Source organism: Bos javanicus, chromosome 19 (assembly GCF_032452875.1).
Source record: "Bos javanicus breed banteng chromosome 19, ARS-OSU_banteng_1.0, whole genome shotgun sequence".
Classification (NCBI taxonomy): Eukaryota; Metazoa; Chordata; class Mammalia; order Artiodactyla; family Bovidae; genus Bos; species Bos javanicus.
Genome location: NC_083886.1, coordinates 62,570,829 through 62,594,171, shown reverse-complemented (window position 1 = coordinate 62,594,171; position 23,343 = coordinate 62,570,829). Strand labels below are relative to the sequence as shown.

The 23,343-nt window shown below is 46.3% G+C and overlaps 1 long non-coding RNA gene across 3 annotated transcripts in view; it reads left to right on the top strand.

Moving 5' to 3' along the window:
* Window positions 1-23,343, top strand: part of LOC133232964 (uncharacterized) — a 109,061-nt gene that overhangs the window by 67,166 nt on the left and 18,552 nt on the right. For 2 of the 3 annotated variants that reach the window (XR_009731543.1, XR_009731542.1), the window contains exons 4-5: window positions 351-605; window positions 919-1,065. This is a non-coding gene — a long non-coding RNA (uncharacterized LOC133232964). The remainder of the gene's footprint in view (window positions 1-350; window positions 606-918; window positions 1,066-23,343) is intronic. The other variant, XR_009731544.1, reaches the window with a different exon arrangement.

Sequence of the window (23,343 nt, the reverse complement as noted above, 5' to 3'; positions counted from 1 at the left end):
AAACTGGGCCTTTTGATCTCTTTCTTAACACTGTGCCAAGGCAGGCTGGTATAGCCACCTGATTTATTCTAGAGGCCATCATCTCGCTAAGCTTTAAAGGGCCCTTCCAACAACGTATTAGGACAGGCTCCAGGTGTGTCTGCCAGGATGGCAAATCTTAAGACACGGGAGAGTTCCCCTTCAGTGGAGAATCCTCTCCTGCACAGGCTTATATTCTGGCTCTGTCCTCCCTGCCTCTGGTCCTGTATCTTCAACATCAGTTTCCAGGCCTTTCCTCCCAGTTACCGCAGGTACAAAGAAGCCATACCCTCCAACTGTTTTTGATCCTAATCCCTTTCTTCCCATAGCAGCAAGTGGACTGTCCCAACTGGGCTCTGCTGAGAACTGCTCCTTGTTCTGGGGACTAGAAAGAAGAAGAGGACATTAAAGACGGTCTTGAGTGGCCCGTCATCAAGGCGTCTTTCTCAAGTCACAGTCTTCAGGCCACAGGATGCTCTTGTTCACTAGCAATGACAAGAAGCTGCTTTTCCGTAGCTGGATGATTTCACGTGGCTCCAGCAGTTCAAATTTTCTAGAAATGTCAGCCCTCCAAAATCCCTATCCTGGTGGGTACTATTGCTGCCTTTTTAGGGTTTTCATCGGAGAGGTTTTGAACTGTAAATTCAAGCTCCTTTGTACCTCCACCACCCTGAAGATCAAAGCTTGTGCCTGATTTTCAGCACTGTTTGCCTACTGGCTGCAGGACACGTAGGCTTCTGCAAAGCTGCCTGTAGGCTTCCTGGCTCCCATGATGTGCCATGAGGTGACGGCTGGCTGTCTCAGCATGTAACTCTCTTTCTGCTAGGCTTCCAGGGTATTTAACAAAAGCTATTCAACTCTATAATCCTTTTAATTATCACCGCTCTTATATCTTTCCAGGACTAGAAGAAATGCGAAAGCCAGTGCTTCCTCTTCTACCTGGACCGGATCCACCACAGGTGAGCCTCTCAGTAATCCTGGCGGCTGCCCAGCCCTGCTACTCTCCGACTCGTCATCAGTCATAGGATGCCTCTTGCCATCTGACTGGTGAGTGATCCAATTCCAGTGTCTCTCCTGAGGGTCTCTATCCATTTGTCTAAAAGGCAGACATCGAGGCAAGGCTTCAAGTACCAGTAGCTCATGTTGGAGCCGAACCCAGCAGAGACAGGCAGAGACTGGAGATGAGAAGAGAGGGAGAGAAAACCAAGAAAGGCTTTAATAAATGGGGCCATACTATGGACCATTGGGCTCCATCCTGCTGAAGCTTCCATGGAGAGTCTCTGGCTTTGTATCCACAGAACACATCTCAGCATCCTCCCCTCCATGGAGGATGTTTCTCCATCAGCTTCTGTCCGTCCTGGTTGCCCAGAGCAATAGCTCCTGGCATTTCATAGTGGGTGAAATGCCACCCACTGTGGGCTGCGCTTGCACACGTTGCCAGAGCCTTCTGGTAGAAACTGCTGCTGATGGACCAGGAAACGGTCAGCGTGAGTGAGAACCGCCCAGCGAGGCTGCCTGGACCTCCATGGGGGCTGCAGGGTCTGGGTGTGACCCTGCGGCCTCGGAAGGTAGACAAGGGAGCACCACTGTGATGGGGGAAGGACAGGGATTCACGGACTAGTTTTGCACATTTTTAGTGTCTTCATGTTTTATTGCACTCCTGGTAGTTTCATGGAAATTGTTTTAGTTTAGAAGAGACTAGAGGCAGGCAGGCCAGTGAGAGAACTGTGATAATCGTGCAAGGATGAAGTGTGGAGAAGCTGGAAATAAGGCCCTGGTAATGAGCAAATGCAATAGGTCAACTATACTTCTTTTCCTTTCACTATTACCTATTATGCTGTGGTAAGACAGAACCAGGATGCAACTCGTAAGTGTCACACAGGGCATCAAAAGCCAAGGATAACGTAACATGCTGCAAGAAGGTAAAAACATGCCGCTTACGTATAGTGGAGAGACACATGTGTAACACAGACACCAAGAGCACAAGGAAGTGCATCAGAATAGTCAGCGTCGCTCTGAGAGCAGGGGCAGTGTTTGGGGACCAACAGCACACACATTAGGAAGAGGCTTCTTGGGCTGTGGCTGTGTGCTGCTGCTCCGTTCTTAAAGCTGCGTGCTGAGTACGCGGACACTCACTGTATAATTATTCTACTGTTTTGGTGTACACATTAGGAAGAGGCTTCTTGGGCTGTGGCTGTGTGCTGCTGCTCTGTTCTTAAAGCTGGGTGCTGAGTACACGGACACTCACTATATAATTATTCTACTGTTTTGGTGTACACATTAGGAAGAGGCTTCTTGGGCTGTGGCTGTGTGCTGCTGCTCTGTTCTTAAAGCTGGGTGCTGAGTACACGGACACTCACTATATAATTATTCTACTGTTTTGGTGTTTCTAAATTAATACAAGATATATTTAAAAGCATTTTAATGCGTAGGACTTGATGGCTTAGGGGAATAAACCAAGTTGCTTCTGTGTCTTCGTGGCTTTTTACCATATGATTTAAAAAAAATAAAAAATTTTCCACACATGTGTGTACATACTCACATAAAACAATAATGAGGAAACAATTCTAATTTGTTACATGTTACTCACTGTCTATGCTGACGCCCCCATAAGTGAACATTTTAATTAGCTGGTGACCTGTAATTTCCATTTACAAATGATGATTTATAGAAGTCTCCTAATTATAAACCAGAATCACAGAGTTTGAAGGTATCTATGATTAAATGGCAGAAAAGGCAATGGCACCCCACACCAGTACTCTTGCCTGGAAATCCCATGGATGGAGGAGCCTGGTAGGCTGCAGTCCATGGGGTTGCTAAGAGTCGGACACAACTGAGCGACTTCACTTTCACTTTTCACTTTTCCTGCATTGGAGAAGGAAATGGCAGCCCTTGTCTGGAAAATCCCATGGACAAAGGGGCCTGGTGGGCTGTGCTGCAGTCCATGGGGTCGCAAAGAGTCGGACACAACTGAGCAACTAACACACACACATACACAAATGATTAAATGAGGGCTTTCTCAGTGGCTCAGTGGTAGAGAATCTGCCTGCAATGCAGGAGACTCAGGTTCGATCCCTGGGTTGGGAAGATCCCCTAGAGGAAGGCATGGCAACCGACTGCAGCATTCTTGTCTGGAGAATCCCACAGACACAGGAGCCTGGTGGGCTATGGTGCATAAGGGTGCAGAGAGTTGGAGGACTGAGCACGTACGTATGATTAAATGAAGCATTTTTATAAGAGTGTCTTCAGGAATAGCACTAAGCTTTAAGGTGGATTTATTTATTTATTTTTTCCTCAAAGGAGTGAATCGTAGTGAAAGAAAAGTGAAAGTGAAAGTCGCTCAGTTGTGTCCAACTTTTTGCGGCCCCAGGGACATCCATGGAATTCTCTAAGCCAGAATACTGAAGTGGGTAGCCTTTCCCATCTCCAGTGGATCTTCCCAACCCAGGAATTGAACCCGGGTCTCCTGCGTTGCAGGCAGATTCTTTATCAACTGAAATTATCGGGGAAGGTTTAAGATGGACTTTTTTTTCCCACAGGGGTGAATCATAGAGCTTCAGTTAAATCGTGTGGATGGGTTTTTATGTTGGACTGCTCTGTTGGGGGTAGTGATACTTCTTTTGGGTACGAGTTTTCCAGGAATAAGGACATAGTCCGCCTGTATTCTCTCTGTGCCTGCTCACCTAGGAGGCCTTGGTGAATCTCACCCCTGCTGGCATGACACCTATGAGAGAAACAGGATCGGTGGGTCTCCCTCAGTTGTGGTTTCATTTACCATAACCTCTCTGCTCTGGCTAACTCTTAGAATCATCAAAGTGCCCATTCAAAGGGACAGATGGAAAAGAACTCAGAAATCACGCTGGGATTCTTAACTTGCAACACAATCATTCCATTTCACAATAGGACTGAGATCCTACAAGGCAAAAAAAAAAAAAAAAAAGGAAAAGACATAAGTCACCTTAAGAGCTCTGATGTTTCATCCGGGTGTTTGTGAAGTCATTCTGAAGACAGCCTTGCAGTTTCACAAGGAGAGAGTTCAGATCATCGCTTTGCCTAAATGAGAGCCAAGCCTGTTCACCCCTCCAGATTTTATGTGCTCATTCCCCAGGGCAGTATTACTTGCCATATCCTTGCACTTGGAATTTTATTATAATTTTTATGGGAGGAGGGACTGCATTTAATAAAACTTGAATAAAACGACACTTTTCTTTGGTGGCCAAATAAAGCCGAACCTCAGGACATTTGCCGGAAAGACATGTCTTGGGCTTGTGGTCAGCTGGTCACAAGGAAGGTGGGACAGACCCAGGAATTTTAGGTGTAACCTGAAGATTCAGGGCCACTTACTTCTTCTCCCCTAATTTTGGCTTTTTTTGTCTTTCTCTTTGAGAATGAGAACAAATCTGGCTCTTGCTTTCTCAGTGACCCAGGAGGAAGGAGGCCGTATGGTTGTTTATTTTTCATAATCTGAAAGACAGCTTCCCCAGTGTTCCAGCGTGGGGCGCCGTCAATCTCTGATAAATGGAGACCTGAGTTCGTGACTCTGTGTCTTGTTTTGGGGTTGGGGGTCAGGAGAGGTTATGGGTGCAGACGTTTTTCTTTCTCGTACGTGCGTGTGTGTGTGCTAAGTCGCTTCGGTCGTGTCCAACTTTATTAACCCCACGGACTGTAGCCCGCCAGGCTCCTCTGTCTATGGAAGTCTCCAGGCAAGAATACTGGACTGGGCTGCTATGCCCTCCTCTGGGGGATCTTCCCCACCCAGGGATCGAAACCGCCTCTCTTGTGTCTCTTGCACTGGCAGGCGGATTCTTTGGCGGATTCTTTACCAATAGTGCCTCCTGGGAAGCCTTCTTTCGTGTGCAAATATGCCTGAAAAGATATTTATTAGTCCTTGAGTGTTTACTGTTAATTGTTTTAATTGGATCACTAAATCACTTTGTTCTTTACAAATAGTAAGGAGCAGAACGCACATCAATCCTTAATTCAACATGGGTCGTGTGGGACTGTTTGCCTGAGATTTTTCACCAGGATTTAGATATTTGTGTGTGAGAGGAGGCATGTGGGTAAGGGAGGGAAAATCTGGGAGAATGGAGCTGGTTGAGTGAGTTCTGTGGAGCTGCAAGGCAGCAGAAAGTGTTAAAGAGCACATCGGAACTGTGTGATGTGACTGAGTACTTAACGTGTGCGTGTGTGTGGTGTGTATATGTGTGCACACGTGTGGAGGAAGGGGAGTACTTCGTTTATTTTAATTAATTTTTATTCGAGTATCATTGCTTTACAGTATTGTGTTAGTTTCTGCCATACAACAAAATGAACCAGCTATAAAAGGCTTCCCCAGTGGCTCAGCGGTAAAGAAACTGCCTGCAGTGCAGGAGACACAAGAGACATGGGTTCAATCCTGGGTCAGGAAGATCCCCTGGTCGAGGGTATGGCAACCCACTCCAGTATTCTTGCCTGGAGAATCCCAAGGACAGAGGAGCCTGGCGGGCTATAGTCCACAGGGGTCACAGAGATTCAGACACGACTAAGGAGACTTACCATACATACATACATATACACATACCCCTCTTGTTTGGATTTCCTTCCCACGGAGAAGGAAATGGCAACCCACTCCAGTGTTCATGCCTGGAGAATCCCAGGGACGGGGGAGCCTGGTGGGCTGCCGTCTACGGGGTCTCACAGAGTCGGACACGACTAAGGAGACTTACTATGCATACATGTATATACATATATCTCCTCTTGTTTGGATTTCCTTCCCACTGAGGTCATCACAGAGCACGGGAGTAGAATTCCGGTGTTGCAGAGTCGGCTGTCGCTCGTCATCTCTTTTGTATGCAATATCAGGGTATGTGTGTCAGCCCCAATCTGGAGGGGGCACGCTTCCTTCATTGGGTGCCTTGAGCTGTGTCTGCTAAGCGTCCTGCAAGTACAGGGGACAGGACCGTAGGAAGAATGGACCTGCCCCAAGTGTGGTCTTCCTTCTGCTGAGAACTGGTTGAAGAAACAGACTGAATTGAAACACTCAAACCTCCTGTACTTTGCAGTTTTGCTCAGAGTCCTGGTGGCCGCGATAGTCAGCCACTAATCTATCTGGTGCTACCAGCCTCGCTGTTTTCTTGGCTTGTTGTTGCCTGTGCTGGAGCCCAGAAATCGATGAGTCAATTGAGAGGTGAGTCAAAGCAAAGCCGCCAGCAAAAGCAGGCTATTAACTTGTCTAAAGTATCATAAATTATGCCCAGAGCAGCAGATCTGTGTATTGTAAAACCAAAAAAAAAAGTTCTTGTTTGTAAGCAAGACATCAATACCTAGTAATCTTCTATCCCAGTTTCTTTTCTTCCCCACTAAGCAGTTACATCGGAGAAGGCAATGGCACCCCACTCCAGTACTCTTGCCTGGAAAATCCCATGGATGGAGGAGCCTGGTAGGCTCCAGTCCATGGGGTCGCTAAGAGTCAGGCACGACTGAGCAACTTCACTTTCAGTTTTCACTTTCATGCGTTGGAGAAGGTGGTGGCCACCCACTCCAGTGTTCTTGCCTGGAGAATCCCAGGGATGGGGGAGCCTGGTGGGCTGCCGTCTCTGGGGTCGCACAGAGTTGGACACGACTGAAGCGACTTAGCAGCAGCAGCAAGCAGTTACATGCTGTCTCCTTTTAAGCATAGTTGAAAAAGCATGCTTTAACTTTTTTTGAATGATCGCAGGGCTATAAATGGGCTTCCCAGGTGGCGGTAGTGGTAAGGAACCCACCTGCCAATGCAGAGACATAAGAGACGCCGGTTCAAGCCCTGAGTCAGGAAGATACCCTGGAAGAGGGCATGGCAAGCCACTCCAGTATTCTTGCCTGGAGAATCCTATGGACAGAGGAGCCTGGCGGGCTACAGTCCATGGGGTTGCAGACAGTTGGACACGACTGAAGCGACTTAGCATGCATGCGTGCAGTGCTATAACTATCTCAAGACCATGGCACATCATGGGTGCTCTGTGTATTAGGCACTCCCCAGTGGAATCAAGACAGTCAGCTGTATGTAAGCGGTAATCATCTAAAAACAGCATCTGCAGTCCCTGTAGGTGACGAAGGCTTTGGAATCATTCGTTTCAGAACGTGAACAGCGGCAGATGCTTCCATTCTGGGTCCTTTGCTTGCCGCGGCGGGCACACACGCACCTCTGCTGAGTCTGATGCTTCCATTCTGGGTCCTTTGTTTGCCGCGGCGGGCACACACGCACCTCTGCTGAGTCTGATGCTTCCATTCTGGGTCCTTTGTTTGCCGCGGCCGGTGCACACGCACCTCTGCTGAGTCTGGCCCTGGAGAGCATGGCCTTTGTGAGCATGTTAGCTTTAACGCTGCTTAGTGATTTGTGTTGAGCTTTTAAGCTTGAAAGGAAAGCAGTGTGATCTTTCTTCAGAGAAAGAACAGATAAAATGTCCCTGAGTCAATACTAGAAGGGCGTTATGACTTTTAAATGTTGGCTCAGGCAAGCTTCACTTAACAATGCCTGGGAGGTCCCTTTGAGTGAAATAAATCATGGGTAGTGATATAATAATTTCTTTAAAATATAATGTGGAAAACCAACGTCTGTTTGCAGATGTCAGATCTGGTATCCAGGAAACTGGCATCGCTTCTTTTCGAGGAGGCTCTGTGTTTGAAGACTGAAAAATATTCCTTTGATATAAACAAATGGATGATTTGACAGAGTGGGAAACAAGGAAGACAGGGAATAGGACAGTTCTCGCTTTCATTTGAAGCTTCCATTGTGGCCCAGGGAGCTGATGCCCCAAATGTTCCATGCAATTTCCTAACATTCGGTTCAAATTGTTTGATATAGAAATATAGTGCGACTGGTACAGTAGCTACAAGGGATTAAAAAAAATGACTTCTTCCGGTGGCACCCAAATAATCAAATGAAACCACACTGTGAAACAGGAGGGACGTTTCTAATTGCTTGAGTCATGTCGAGACTGGGGAAAGTCTTGAATGTGATCGTTCTTGTCCTTTACACACTGGGAAGGTTGAAGGCAAACGAGGAGCAGCAGCAAGGCATCCGAACCGTCCAGGCTGACGCAGGAGTCTGGGTTTGCAAGTAGCCTTGGGGAAGCAGTGGAAGGGGGCCATCGAGGACATCCGGGCATGACGCTAAAACGCAGTATGTGTCCTGGTCTTGGGCCTGCAGCTTCTATTCCTCTTTCTGACGGTAGAGCACTCGATAGACAGGTATTATCTTTTACTCTTGTATGGATGATTCTCTGTAACTTTAATAAGACACGCATAAAGAAGAACCACATCTTTGTACCAGCACCTACTTTTTCAAAACATGTGGGTGGGTGTGCTTGCCAAGTTGCTTTAGTTGTGTCCGACTCTGCAACCCCATGGAGTGTAGCCCACCAGGCTCTTTTGTCTGTGGGATTCTCCAGGCAAGAATACTGGAGTGAGTTGCCATGCCCTCCTCCAAGGGATCTTCCCAACCCAGGGATTGAACTTGTGTCTCTTATGTCTCTTGAACTGGAAGGCAGATCCTTTATCCCTAGCACTGCCTGGGAAGCCTTCTTTCACAACAGGGGTTCTACCAAAGAGGTGGGTGTTGTTGAAGGGAAAGCTTGCGGTCCCCTGCAACAGGGAGTAAAGGTAGAGCTTTCTTGATTCAGTTTGTGATTCATGAGTCAATGGAAGAGACTGCAGGTGTGAAAAGAGTTTCCGATGAGCCAGCAGGGCTCAGGAGAGTCTGGAAAATATGGCAGCAGGTCAGGTTTTGTTGACTCAGCAGGGAACAAAATGAGCCAATCAGCTTGAGCTTTGCATTTCTTGGGAACTAAAGCAGTAAATTATAATGATCTCTCAAGAGAATCACAATATGAACCCCTCTGATAAACATCCAGTTATTTTGGATTACATGACCTTTATGAGTTTCTCAGGAAATTTGGTGCAATCCTTATTTTTGCCAAAGTTAACTGCCCTTGCAATCTTGGTACTGCAAAGCCTACACTCCATAGGATTGAAATTTCTAGACCCAGAGCTGTTGTGCCAACTGTGAGTTTTGGGTTAAGGGATTAGAGTGGCAGAAAGGTTAGGGAGAGAAAGAATTGGAAATGTGATAGGTGGCTTTACAGATATCAGTTTAGATTTGGAAACAGAGATGCCAGTCACAGGCTCTGGCTCATTCTCAGTTTAAAGGGGATTTAGAATTATCTCAGATTCCTTCCCACACCAAGGGTTTACTCTTTATGATAATAACGATAGGATGAAAGTAAGAGCAGAGGCAGAAGGAAGGTCACATTGATGAGGCTGGCCTGGCGTGGTGAGCGAAGTAGCCAGGGTGGGTTTCGATAGGCCAAATTTTGCCGTCGAAATACCTCTCGCAGTTTGTCCATCTAGCAGTTTGCCCAGGTGTGACACTGTGCATCAGAGCGGCCTAGTTACATGGTCCGATTGGACTCACTCTAGTTGGGACTGTCTTGAGGTGACAAAGTCAAAGGAGGCATCGTAATATAATGGTGAGTTTGGGTTCTAGAAAGAGAATACCTACATTTGAAGTTCAGCTTTATCACTTGCCAGAATATTAAGGAAATGATTTACCATTCTTTGCCTCAGTTTCCTTTTCTGCAAATGAGAAGTATTATGTACCCATGTCATAGGATTCTTTTGACAGATGCATTCATTTTCTTCTCTTTACCATCTTCTCCATCAGGGCAAGGATTTGCATTCACTTTTTGACTGTGGCATCCCCAGTGCCAATGGAAGATCTTATTGTTGTTCAGTTGCTCAGTCATGTCCAACCATCTCATCCTCTGTCATCCCCTTCTTCTCTCTGCCCTGAGTCTTCCCCAGCATCAGGGTCTTTTCCAGTGAGTTGGCTCTTAGCATCAGGTGGCCAAAGTATTGGAGCTTCAGCTTTAGCATCAGTCCTTCCAGTGAGTATTCAGGGTTGATTTCCTTTAGGATTGATTGCTTTGATCTCCTTGCTGTCCAAGGGACTCTCAAGAGTCTTCTCTAGCACCACAGTTTGAAAGCATCAGTTCTTTGGCACTCAGCTTTCTTTATGGGCCAGCTCTCACATACATACATGGCTACTGGAAAAACCATAGTTTTGACTAGATGGACCTTTGTCAGCAAATGGATGTCCACGCTTGATGTTTGTTGAATGAACACATACATATGGTGCTTGGAACAATACCCAGAACACAGGAAATCCTTTATAAATGTTGGTTGATGATGTAATTTTTCTTGGAAGTGCCTCTTGTGCTAGTTTCCGTCATGATTTCCATGCCTAGTGCAGGGCTAGCACATGGAGAGAAGATGCTCATGGTGGGCAGAATGATGTCGCCATCCTGCAAAGACGTCTCATTCCTCATCCCTGAGCTGTCAATATGTTAAGTCACATGACAAAGGGGAATTAAGATTGCAGATTGATTTAATATTGCTAATCAGTTGATCTTAAAATAGAAAGACTATATTAGTTTATCTGGTTGGGTCCAATGCAGTCGTAATAATTTTTCAGAGTAGGAGAGAGAGGCAGAAGAGACTCAGAGAAAGTGACGTGACATTCAGTGGGTCTGAGAAAACACTGCATCACTGACCTTGAACGTGGAGGAAGGGACCTCAGCGTGAGCAATGTGGACAGCAACAGAAAATGATTAAAAGGCTCAATAAATGTCCGTTGAACTGAGCCTGCATGGAAAGCTTTTTTGTTCAATGGTAAATTAGATTTTATCTTTCCTTCATAATGTCAACGCTCTATGATATGCCTCATGTGAAGAAATGTAACAATACATAAAAACTTAATAAGGAAAGTCAGAGTCCTGTGGGATCCTCGTACTTAAAACAAGTGCCGTGAACCTGTAGGTGTTATTGTTTTATGAATCTCTTTATGCATGCACACACATGCATATGCACACACTTGTGTGTGCAAACGTGCAGACAGGCATAGACACATACATGCACACACAGTATTCCTTACATGAGGTTTTACCCCACATGGCAGCTTGTGTTTTTATCATGGACACATCCCAACCCTTCCTAATCCTGGTGCCTCTCATTCCAACTGTGTCTACAGATCCAACCATGAAGGTGTGATAACTCCCTAGTGTGTGTTCTTTGATACAGTTTTTGCACTTTGGTGATCTCAGAGTCTTCTCTTGTGTTCTTGGAAGAGGGTGTTTGCTATGACCAGTGCATGCTTTTTGCAAAACTCGTGCCTTTGCCCTGCTTCATTCCGTACTCCAAGACCAAATTTACCTGTCACTTCAGGTGTCTCTTGACTTCCTGCTTTTGCATTCTACCATGGCAAGCCACTCCAGTACTCTTGCCTGGAAAATCCCATGGACGGAGGAGCCTGGTGGGCTGCAGTCCATGGGGTCGCTATGAGTCGGACACGACTGAGCAACTTCACTTTCACTTTTCACTTTCATGCATTGGAGAAGGAAATGGCAACCCACTCCAGTGTTCTTGCCTGGAGAATTCCAGGGACGGGGAAGCCTGGTGGGCTGCCGTCTCTGGGGTCGCACAGAGTCGGACACGACTGAAGCAACTTAGCAGCAGCAGCAGCAGCAGCCCCTGTAATGAAAAGGACATCTTTTTTGGGTGTTAGTTCTTGAAGGTCTTGTTGGTCTTCATAGAACTGTCAGCTTCAGCTTCCTCAGCTTTACTGGTCAGGACATAGACGTGGATTACTGTGATATTAAATGGTTTGCCTTGGAAAGAAACAGAGATCATTCTGTCGTTTTTGAGATTGCACCCAAGAACTGTGTTTTGGACTCTTATGTTGACCATGATGGCTACTCCATTCCTTCTAAGGGATTCCTGCCCACAGTGGTAGACATATGGTCATCTGAGTTAAATTCACCCATTCCAGTCCATCTTAGTCACTGATTCCTAGAATGTCGATGTTCACTCTTGCCATCTCCTGTTTGACCACTTCCAATTTACCTTGATTTATGGACCTAGCATTCCAGGTTCCTATTGCTCTTTACAGCGTTGGACTTTACCTCCATCACCAGTCACATCCACAGCTGGGTGTTGTTTTTGCTTTGGCCTCATCCCTTCATTCTTTCTGGAGTTATTTCTCCACTGATCTCCAGTAGCACATTGGGCACCTACCGACCTGGGGAGTTCATTTTTCAGTGTCCTGTGTTTTTGCCTTTTCACACTGTTCATAGGGTTCTCAAGGCAGGCTTGAGAACCTTCAAGGAACCTTCTTGAAGTGGCTTGCCATTCCCTTCTCCAGTGGACCACGTTTTGTCAGAACTCTCCACCATGACCCGTCTGTCCTGCGTGGCCCTACATGGCATGGCTCATGGTTTCATTGAGTTAGACAAGGCTGTGGTCCATGTGATCAGTTTGGTTAGTTTTCTGTGATTGTGGTTTTCATTCTGTCTGCCCTCTGACTGATAAGGCTAAGAGGCTTATTGAGGTTTCCTGATGGGAGAGACTGACTGTGGGGGAAACTGGGTCTTGTTCTGGTGGGCAGGACTATGCTCAGTAAATCTTTAATCCACTTTTCTGTTGATGGGTGGGGCTGTGTTCCCTCTCCCTTGTTTGACCTGAGACCAAACTGTGGTGAAGGTAATGAAGATAATGGCGACCTCCTTCAGAAGGTCCCATGATGCACTGCTGCACTCAGTGCCCCGACCCTGCAGCAGGCCACCACCAATCCACGCCTCTGCTGGAGACTCGTGGACAACCCACAGGCAAGGCTGGGTCAGTCTCTTGGGGGGTCACTGCTACTTTCTCCTGAGTCCTGGTGCACACAGGCCTCTTTTGTGCCCTCCAAGAGTCTGTTTCCCCAGTGCTGGGTAAGTCTGGTGGCTCTGTGGGGGTTAATGGTGACCCCTTCCAAGAGCGCTTACGCCACACCCAGGTCTGCTGCACCCAGAGCCCCTGCCCCTGCGGCAGCCCACTGCTGGCCAGGACCTCTGCAGGAGACACGCAAACACTCAAAGGCAGGGCTGGCTCTGGCTCTGTGGGGTCTCCTGGTTTGCACAAGGTTTTGTTTGAGCCCTCTGAATATCTCTGGCGGGCATGGAGTTTCATTATAAATGTGATTTTGACCCTCCTACCTTCTTGTTAGAGTTTCTCCTTTGCCATTGGACATGGGGTATCTTTATGCAACAGTCTCCTGTCAATGGTTGCTCAGCAGTGAGTTGTAATTATGAAGTTTTTTTAGGAGAAGGTGAGTGAGCATTCTTCTACTCCACCATCTTGTGTATCAACAGATGGTCAATACTGAAATCAGATTGATTATATTCTTTGCAGCCAAAGATGGAGAAGCTCTATACAGTCAGCAAAAATAAGACCAGGAGCTGACTGCGGTTCAGATCATGAATTCCTTATTGCAAAACTCAGACTTAAATTGAAGAAAGTAGGGAAAACCACTAGACTGTTCAGGTATGACCTAAATCAGATCCCTTACAATTATACAGTGGAAGTGACAGATAGATTCAAGAGATTAGATCGGATAGACAGAGTGCCTGGAGAACTTTGGATGGAGGTTCATAACATTGTACACAAGGCAGTGATCAAGACCATCCCCAAGAAAAAGAAATGGAAAAAGGCAAAATGGTTGTCTAAGGAGGCCTTACAAATTGCTGAGAAAAGAAGAGAAGCTAAAGGAAAAGGTGAAAAGGAAAGATATAAGCATCTGAATGCAGAGTTCCAAAGAATAGCAAGGAGAGATAAGAAAGCCTTCCTCAGTGATCAGTGCAAAGAAATAGAGGAAAACAATAGAATGAAAAACACTAGAGATCTCTTCAAGAAAATTAGAGATACGAAGGAACGTTTCATGCAAAGATGGGCAAATAAAGGACAGAAATTTTATGGACCTAATAGAAGCAGAATATATTAAGACAAGGTGGCAAGAATACACAGAAGAACTATACAAAAAATATCTTCATGACCCAGATAATCACGATGGTGTGATCCCTCACCTAGAGCCAGACATCCTGGAATGTGAAGTCAAGTGGACCTTAGAAAGCATCACTACGAACAAAGCTAGTGGAGGTGATGGAATTCCACTTGAGCTATTTCAGATCCTATAAGATGATGCTGTTAAAGTTGTGCAGTCAATATGCCAGCAAATTTGGAAGACTCAGCAGTGGCCACAGGACTGGGAAAGGTCAGTTTTCATTCCAATCTCAAAGAAAGGCAATGCCAAAGACTGCTCAAACTACCGCACAATTGCACTCATCTCACACATTAGTAAAGTAATGCTCAAAATTCTCCAAGCCAGGCTTCAACAGTATGTGAACCGTGAATTTCCAGATGTACATTCTGGACTTAGAAAAGGCAGAGGAACTGGAGATCAAATCGCCAACATCCATTGGATCATCGAAAAAGAAAGAGGGTTCCAGAAAAACATCTACTTTTGTATTGTTGATTACACCAAAGTCTTTGACTGTGTGGCTCACCACAAACTGAAAAATTCTTTGAGAGATGGGAATAACAGACCACCTGTTCTGCCTCCTGAGAAATCTGTATTCAGGTCAAGAACCAACAGTTAGAACTGGACATGGAACAACAGACTGGTTCCAAATATGAAAAGGAGTACGTCAAGGCTGTATATTGTCATCCTGCTTATTTAACTTATATGCAGAGTACATCATGTGCAGTGCTGGGCTGGATGAAGCACAAGATGGAATCAAGATTGCAGGGAGAAATATCAATAACCTCAGATATGCAGATGACACCACCCTTACGGCAGAAAGCAAAGAAGTAAAGAGCCTCTTGATGAAAGTGAAAGAAGAAAGTGAAAAAGTTGGCTTAAAATTCAGCATTCAGAAAACAAAGATCATGGCATCTGGTCCCTCACTTCATGGCAATGGGACCAATAAAATCACTTTATTTTTGGGGGGCTCCAAAATCAATGCAGATGGTGATTGCAGCCATGAAATTAAAAGACGCTTGCTCCTTTGAATCAAAGCTATGACAAACCTAGACAGCATATTCAAAAGCGGAGACATTACTTTGCCAACAAAGGTCCATCAAGTCAAAGTTTTGGTTTTTCCAGTGGTCATGTATGGATGTGAGAGTTGGACTATAAAGAAAGCTGAACGCCGAAGAATTGATGCTTTTGAACTGTGGTGTTGGAGAAGACTCTTGAGAGGTCCTTGGGCTATAAGGAGATCAATCCAGTCAATCCTAAAGGAAATTAGTCCTGAATATTCATTGGAAGGACTGATGCTGAAGCTGAAACTCCAATACTTGGGCCACCTGATGCGAAGAACTGACTCATTGGAAAAGACCCTGATGCTGGGAAAGATTGAAGGCAGGAGAAGGGGACAACAGAGGATGAGATGGTTGGATGGCATCACTGACTTGATGGACATGAGTTTGAGCAGAATCCGGGAGTTGGTGATGGACAGGGAGGCCTGGCGTGCTGCAGTCCATGGTGTCTCAAAGAATAGGACACGACTGAGAGACTGAACAGAGCTGAACTGAACTGATCTCAGGGTGGGGCTCAATGACACGTTCTTTTGCATTATTCCTCTTCTTAGTGATACCTCAGGAAAATCCTGCAGGTCATTTTTGGAGGATTTGTGCTCTATGATATGAATATAACTCCATTTTCCCCTCCCTTGTTTATGGACATTCTCTGTGATTTTAACTATTGATGACTGCACACAGCACTGCAATTCATGAATCTAATACTTCTTGCACAAAACAAAGCATTCCTAATTTGTAAAGACTATTTTCACAAAGATGCCTCTTTGCGATGCTAAGAATTCTTGAGAGACATGTGTTTTCTCCCCAGAAGGTATTATCTAGGGGCTGCAGTTAAGGTCCACAAGAATTGTAGCAAGTGGAGGAGACAGTGACATTTAAGCGTCTATAACCAGCAAGTCCTAAAGAAGGTTGACCCTGAATGTTCACGGGAAGGACTGATGCTGAAGCTGAAACGCCAGTACTTTGGCCACCTGATGTGAAGAGCCAACTCATTGGAAAGGACTCTGGTGCTGGGAAAGGCTGAGAGCAGGAGGAGAAGAGGGCGACAGAGGATGAGATGATTAGACAGCATCACCAACTCAATGGATATGAATTGGAGCAAACTCTGGGAGATAGTGAAGGACAGGAAAACCTGACATGCTGCAGGTTATACCGAGTCAGATGCGAGTTAGTGACTCCACAAAACAGCAAACACCGGAAAATACCTTTTCTTTCTCTCTAACTTAAGAAAGTCTTCCACTTGCAATCAATCCTGTCTCTCAACTTGCTTGGAAAAACAGGGTATTTATTTACACTGGCTTACACCTCTAAGGAAATTCAGCACAGCAGAAGGCCCTCTAGGAGAATGCTATTAGATCATCGTGTTTTGTTTATACCAGTGATACGCAGAGTGATTCAGCTCCTTGTTCGGTAAAAAAAGGCATAGTAATTAAAACGTGTTCATACGGTCACTACTTTTGAGACATTCATTGATTCCCTCTGTAACTCTGTTTCACTAGCTCTTCGTAGGCAGGCAGTAGCTCCAGACTGGTTTGGTACAAGAGCTCTCACTGATGCTGTTTCTTAAGTACAGTCATTCAGTGGTATATTTTCAGCATCTGAATCAAAGAACCATTCTTTTGCAATCTGCACAAACGTGTTTGGCACGCTCTCTTGTTTATGGAAAATCCAAATATATATTTGTGTTCTTTTGAAAGGGGTGGCAGTTGGAAGGAAGGTCGCATAGGAGGTTAGGACTCCGGGGCTCCACAGCAGGCTGGATTCTTAAAGCCTGATCTGGTTTCATAAAGTAAGCAGAAGTCTGAGCTCAGTCTAGACGCTGGCTGACATGTAGACAAGAAGGAATCCGGTCAGCCGTGGGCTGGTGGCAGGTTCTGCTGAAGAACGCCCTGGATGGACAGAGCCCTGGGGCCATGGTCAGGGAGCCCTCCACATCCTCTCTCCTGCGGCTCGGCACTTTCTCGGCACTGGCCCCGTCACCTCTTACAACTGCACAGGCAAAGACAGGCTCAGAGAGCAGTTGGCCCGGCATTCCACAGCTAAGAAATGATTGTTGTTGTTCAGTCGCTAAGTCATGGCTGACTCTGTAACCCCATGGACTGCAGCGCACCGGGCTCCTCTGTCTCCCAGAGTTTGCTCAAACTTATGTCCATTGAGTCAGTGATGCCATCCAACCATATCATCCTCTGCCACCCCTTTCTCCTTTTGACTTCAATCTTTCCCAGCTTCAGGGTCTTTTCCAATCAGTCAGCTCTTCGAATCTCATGGCCGAAGTATTGGAGCTTCACCTTCAGCATCAGTCCTTCCAGTGAATATTCACAGTGGATTTCCCCAATAAATACAGAATACAAAAAGACACATTTTTGAGAGGTTCTTTGTGGAAAACGTCATTCATATGAAGAGTTGAGACCATACTAAAATCTGTTATCCTGAACCCATCACCTAATTTCAAAAATGATCAATTCATACCCAATCTGGTTCATTTATGTCTCTCCAGCCCCCTCTACAATTGGGTAATTCACTGGGTTGGCCAAAAATTTCATTCAAGTTTTCTGCAAAATGTTTCAGAACAAACATTTTGGACTTCCCCTGTGGCTCAGCAGTAAAGAATCTGCCTTCAATGCAGGAGACACAGGAAACTCGGGTTCAGTCCCTGGGTTGGGAAGATCCCTTGCAGAAGAGCATGACTACCCACTCCAGCAATCTTGCCTGTGGACAGAAGAACCCAGTGGACTGTAGTCCATAGAGTCAAAAAGAGTCAGACAAGACTAAAGCAACGGTGCACGCATGCATGCAAACCTTTTGGCCAACCTGAGATTTCTAAAAGATAAATATTTATTAAAAGTATGGTCACAATACTACTTTATGCCTAAATTAAAATAATAATTCCTTCATGCCATCCAGTATCTGACTTTCCCTGAATGTGGGGCTGGGGTTTTAATGGGTCTTCACTAGGCATCCTAGTTACACTTGTGTGATCTCGTTGGTCCAGTCTGAAGCACTTGCCCTGTAACACCCATGGGATCTAAATTCTTCAAAGGGAAATCTGCTTAAATACAACCTATCATTTCCTGGAATCCTCCATAAACAAGCAGCTGTTCTAGTTCCATTAATATAACCCTGAATATTCACTGGAAGGACTGATGCTGAAGCTGAAGCTCCAATACTTTGGCCACCTGATGAAAAGAGTCAGCTCATTGGAAAAGATCCTGATGCTGGGAAAGATTGAGGGCAGGAGGAGAAGGGGGCGACAGAGGATGAGATGGTTGGGTGGCATCATTGACTCAATGGACATGAGTTTGAGCAAACTCTGGGAGATCGTGAAGGACAGGGAAGCCTGGTGTGCTGCAGTCCATGGGGTCGCAGAGAGTCAGACATGACTGAGCGACTGAACAATGAACAACAGTGTAGCTCCATTAACCTGCACTATAGATGGAAAAAGTCAGAAAAGTGAGAAAAAGCTCACCTCAGATTATGAGTATCCGGAGAGGTGAGGGTGGTGACACGGGAAAACAGAAGGGTGGGGAGCCTCTCCCCTGCAGAAACAAGGAGGAGGTCTCCACTCAGAGCTGGGAAGTGTGAGTGTTTGTGAGCTCTTAGCTCTTGTCAACATGAAATGATTATGCAGAGGAATCCGGTTGATGAACCAGGTTTTATTGCCATTTCTGGAGAAGGCAATGGCACCCCACTCCAGTACTCTTGCCTGGAAAATCCCATGGACGGAGGAGCCTGGTGGGCTGCAGTCCATGGGGTCGCTAAGAGTCAGATATGACTGAGCGACTTCACTTTGACTTTTCACTTTCATGCATCGGAGCAGGAAATGGCAACCCACTCCAGTGTTCTTGCCTGGAGAATCCCAGGGACGGGGGAGCCTGGTGGGCTGCCGTCTCTGGGGTCGCACAGAGTCGGACACGACTGAAGCGACTTAGCAGCAGTATTGCCATTTCTAATGAAGGATTTCAGCTGGAAGATCAGATCAGTAGAATGATTTCTAAACTGAGGTGGAAATCCAGTTTCACTCTTTGCTTCTCTGGCCATGCTTTCCTGGAATTCTAAGTTCTGCCCTGAACTTTTGGAAGTGAGGGCTGAGGTCTGGACACAACTTTTCAATTAATGCAAATCATGGTCTTGGGTTCTCCTGCAAGTCAGCATGTGACACGGCTGGAGGCCTCGTGCCTGCTCAGAGCAGGGACCACACTAATGAGTGCATGCCCTTGAATATCTAATGAGTGTGACAAGCGTGTGCGGGCTGGAGCTGCAGCTGGCCCCGCTCAGCTTTTTATCCCCGCCCCTGTCCTGCCCGACAGAGTGTGTTTTGCCCCATTAGACCGGGGTTGGTCAGCTCGGGGCAGGGATGCGGTTGTGCTTTTAGGTCTCAGCAGGGAACACAGTCATGAACAGAACCTGCTGTATAATTTACAGGACCTACTTACTCTGCTCCTTGGAAGAAAAGCTATGACAAACCTAGACCACATATTAAAAAGCAGTTTAATCACACCACTACCAACAAAGGTCCCTACAGTCAAAGCTATGGTTTTTCCAGTAGTCATGTATGGATGTGAGAGTTGGACCATGAAGAAGACTGAGTGCCGAAGAATTGATGCTTTTGAACTGTGGTGTTGGAAAAGACTCTTGAGAGTCCCTTGGACTGCAAGGAGATCCAACCAGTCCATCCTAAAGGAGATCAGTCCTGAATATTCATCGGAAGGACTGAAGCTGAAGCTCCACTACTTTGGCCACCTGATGTGAAGAGCCAGTTCATTGGAATCCTGATGCTGGGAAGGATTGAAGGCAGGAGGAGAAGGGGACGGCAGAGGATGAGATGGTTGGATGGCATCATCTACTTGATGGACATGAGTTTGAACAAACTGTGGGAGACAGTGAAGGACAGAGGAGCCTGGTGTGCTGCAGTCCATGGGATGGCAAAGAGTTGGACATGACTGAGCAGCTGAACAGCAACAACAACAATAGATAATTAACAAGTCCCTCCTGTATAGCCCAGGCTATATTACATAGTATACGATGCTGTATCCTATACAGCTTTGATCAACTCTGCTCAGTGCTTTATGGTTGACCTAAATGGAAGGGAATCCAAGACAGAGGGGATATCTGTAAACATATAGCTGATTCATTTTGCTGAACAGAAGAAATTTACACAGCATTGTAAAGCAACTTTGAAGTGAAGTGAAGTTGCTCAGCCATGTCCGACTCTTAGCGACCCTATGGACTATAGCCTATCAGGCTCCTCCGTCCATGGGATTTTCCAGGCAAGAATACTGGAGTGTTGCCATTTCCTCCTCCAGGGGATCTTCCCTACCCAGGGATACTGGACTTGAACCTGGGTCTCCCGCATTGTGGGCAGATACTGTATCCTCTAAGCCACAAAGTAATAAAGGGAACGGGCAAGTCCGTTTTCTTTATCCGCTTCTCTCTCTGCCTCCAGCCCCCTTTACGAGTTCCCCAGTTCCCTGTAGAGAGAAAAATGTTCACAGGCAAAAAACAAAAGACCCGAAGCAGCCTTTTCGCAGCCTATGAACTGATCTCGAACTTTCCAGGGGCTTGTCCTTCATAGGAAAAACCCTGAGGCACTTCCTCTGTGCTTTTGCATCTGGAAAGGAGGCCCCCCTCTCCAAGTGCTGAGTGACATCTCAGAGCTTCTTTCTTTCCAGTCAAAGTGGAAAATATCAACTAAGGTTTCAAAGGAAAGGAAATGTTATGTATTTTCTCATCAAATTTGGCATTATCTCTCTGGCAGGCAGGCCTTTAATCTTCGGCACGGTATTTTTCCATTGTATAACTTTGAGCTCGCCTTCAATCTGTCTCGCGCTTTTAACTTGGGCTTTCCAAAATACGAAAGGGCTTTGCACAACTTATCTTCTTTTCTCATTTGTTTCCGCGATACTTCTGATTATCATTTGCCAGGGTTTCTCCAGAGAAGCTCACAGTTTTGCCCCTGTGAATACTGAATGTAACCCAGATAAAGTTCCTTTGTTAGTGGGAATTCGTTAACGACCTTGATAAAAAGAGCTTTCCAAATCCAGCATCCTGGGAGGACTGAAATGATTCAGGGTCTGTAGATAGGAACATATAAATGAGAAAGTGCAGTAATAGGCCTTTAGAGAAAACCCCATTAAAGTTTAAAATGAGAAGGAAAGCAAGGCACTTCTGTTCTGGTGCTGGAGAACAATGGTGACCCACCTCTGCCAGCCTCTCCCCCTAAGCCCTGGAAAATAGAGTCCTGAGATTGATCTCTAGGAGTCAAACTTTTTTTTTTTTGTAATAATTTTGTGTCGGTGTTTATTTATTTATTCTTGGCTGTGCTGGGTCTTCCCTGCTGCAGGGGTTTTCTCTGGTTGTAGTGAGAGGGCGTCTCCCTGCGGTGTCTTCCCTCGTTGCGCGTATGGGCTTTAGGCACACGGGCTTCAGGAGTGTGTCCCCGGGCCCTCGAGTGCAGGCTCAGTAGTTGTGACGCATGGACTTAGTTGCTCTGCAGCACGTGAGGTCTTCCGGATCAGGGATGGAACCCCCGTCTGCTGCATTGGCAGGTGGATTCTTTGCCACTGAACCACCAGCAAAGCCCCTGTGAAACTTGTGAATCGGTCTGTCCTTGCGCAGATCACAACAGAGATGTGTAAAGATGGAACTGCATGCAGCCTGACGAAATATATCAGGAAAACATACATCAGACAGACACGTGAGCAATGCAAACAGAAAAGCCACAGAGGGAGATGTTGGCAGTTTTTTGCAGAAGGTGTCGGGGCCAGGAATCGGGGTCGGGTGGGGCCCAGAACTTTATCAGGTGGACTTAAACGTTCTTGCCTGCTCAGTCGTGCCTGACTCTTTTGACCCCTTGGACTGTAGCCTGCCAGGGTCCTCTGCTCCTGGAATTTTCTAGGCAAGAATGCTGGGAGTGGGTTGCCATGCCCTCCTCTAGGGCATCTTCCTGACCCAGGCACTGAACCCACATCTCTTGTGTCTCCCGCATTGGCAGGCGGGTTCGTTACCACTGGCGCCACCTGGGGAGTCCTAAACACTCTTGACTCACTGGCAAGCGCATCCCGGTTGTCGGGATGGCTCTGTTGTGTTTTCTTAGGCTGAGTGCATGGAACACTCAGACTGCTTGTTAACTATTCTTAGTCATAACCTGCACACGCCAATCTTGGCTCACTCCGTTGAACATCCAACAGGGATAGTTCACACTGTTCATTCACAAGTAGGTAATTCTCATTTCTCAGGGTGAATGAATAAACCACAGTTCTGGCCTTATGCATAAGATGACCGACTCGATGGGCTGAGCCAGCCTCGCGAGGAAGACCTGGACCCCGGATGCTGGCGGGGGGAGTCCCAGCATCATCACACTGCTCCTCTGTGAGCACCTTCCTGACAGATCTGGGGCCGCTGAGAATTCTGGGAGCGTCGTCCTGATGGATTTAGGGCACTGAGCATTCTGGGAGCAGTTTGGATGTTTAGTTTGTCCTCTTCCACATCCTAGTCCTTGATAAATAAATATATATTTACCATTCCTGATCCCTGATTTAGATCATGTCACAAAATGATACTCTGAAGGCTAAAACTGGTGGAGTGACAGAATGGGGCCCCTGGCTTTTCATGTTGGATGCAATTAACTCACTGTTTGTATAAATCTGTCTAGAAAACATCGTGTATACTCATCATGAAGTTGGGGCTCATTCTTTTAACAATGCATTTTACCTTCTTTTCTGCTGTGTCCTTGACGCTGCCTTTGCTTGTTTCTGATGGGTATCTCCTAGTTGGTCACATCCTCAAATCTGCATATGATTGGAAAAGTAGGATTTTTTTTTTTTTACTTTATTTATTGATGTGGACCATTTTTAAAAACCATTATTGAATTTGTTGCAATATTGCTTCTGTTTTATGTTTTGACTTTTGGGGCACAAGGGATGTGGGATCCTAGCTCCCCAACCTGCACCCTCTGCAGCAGAAGGGGGACTCTTAACCACTGGACCGTCAGGGAAGTCCCAGCAAACTACCTTTGATGCCTGACTTCTGCCCATGTCTTCTTATAGCTGATCTCGGCTCCTTGTCTGTAGTTTGAGCCTTTTCTGTATCTGTTTCAACAGTGACTCCTCACGACTAAGCCTCCTGCCCACAGTCTAACTCTCCCCCCCATCCCTGTTGCTCTAGTCTTTCCAAAGCTTTAAAAAAATGCCTTTCAAAACTGGGTGAATGGACTTAATCCACCTGCCGATGAGGGGACACCGTTTCGGTCCATGGTGTGGAGAGATCCCACATATTGTGGGGCAGCTGAGCTCATGGAGACAACTGCCAGAGCCTGTGCTCAGCAACAAGAGAAGCCTGCACACCGCAGGTGGAGAGAAGCGCCCGCTCCCTGCAACTACACAAAGCCGTGCAGCACTG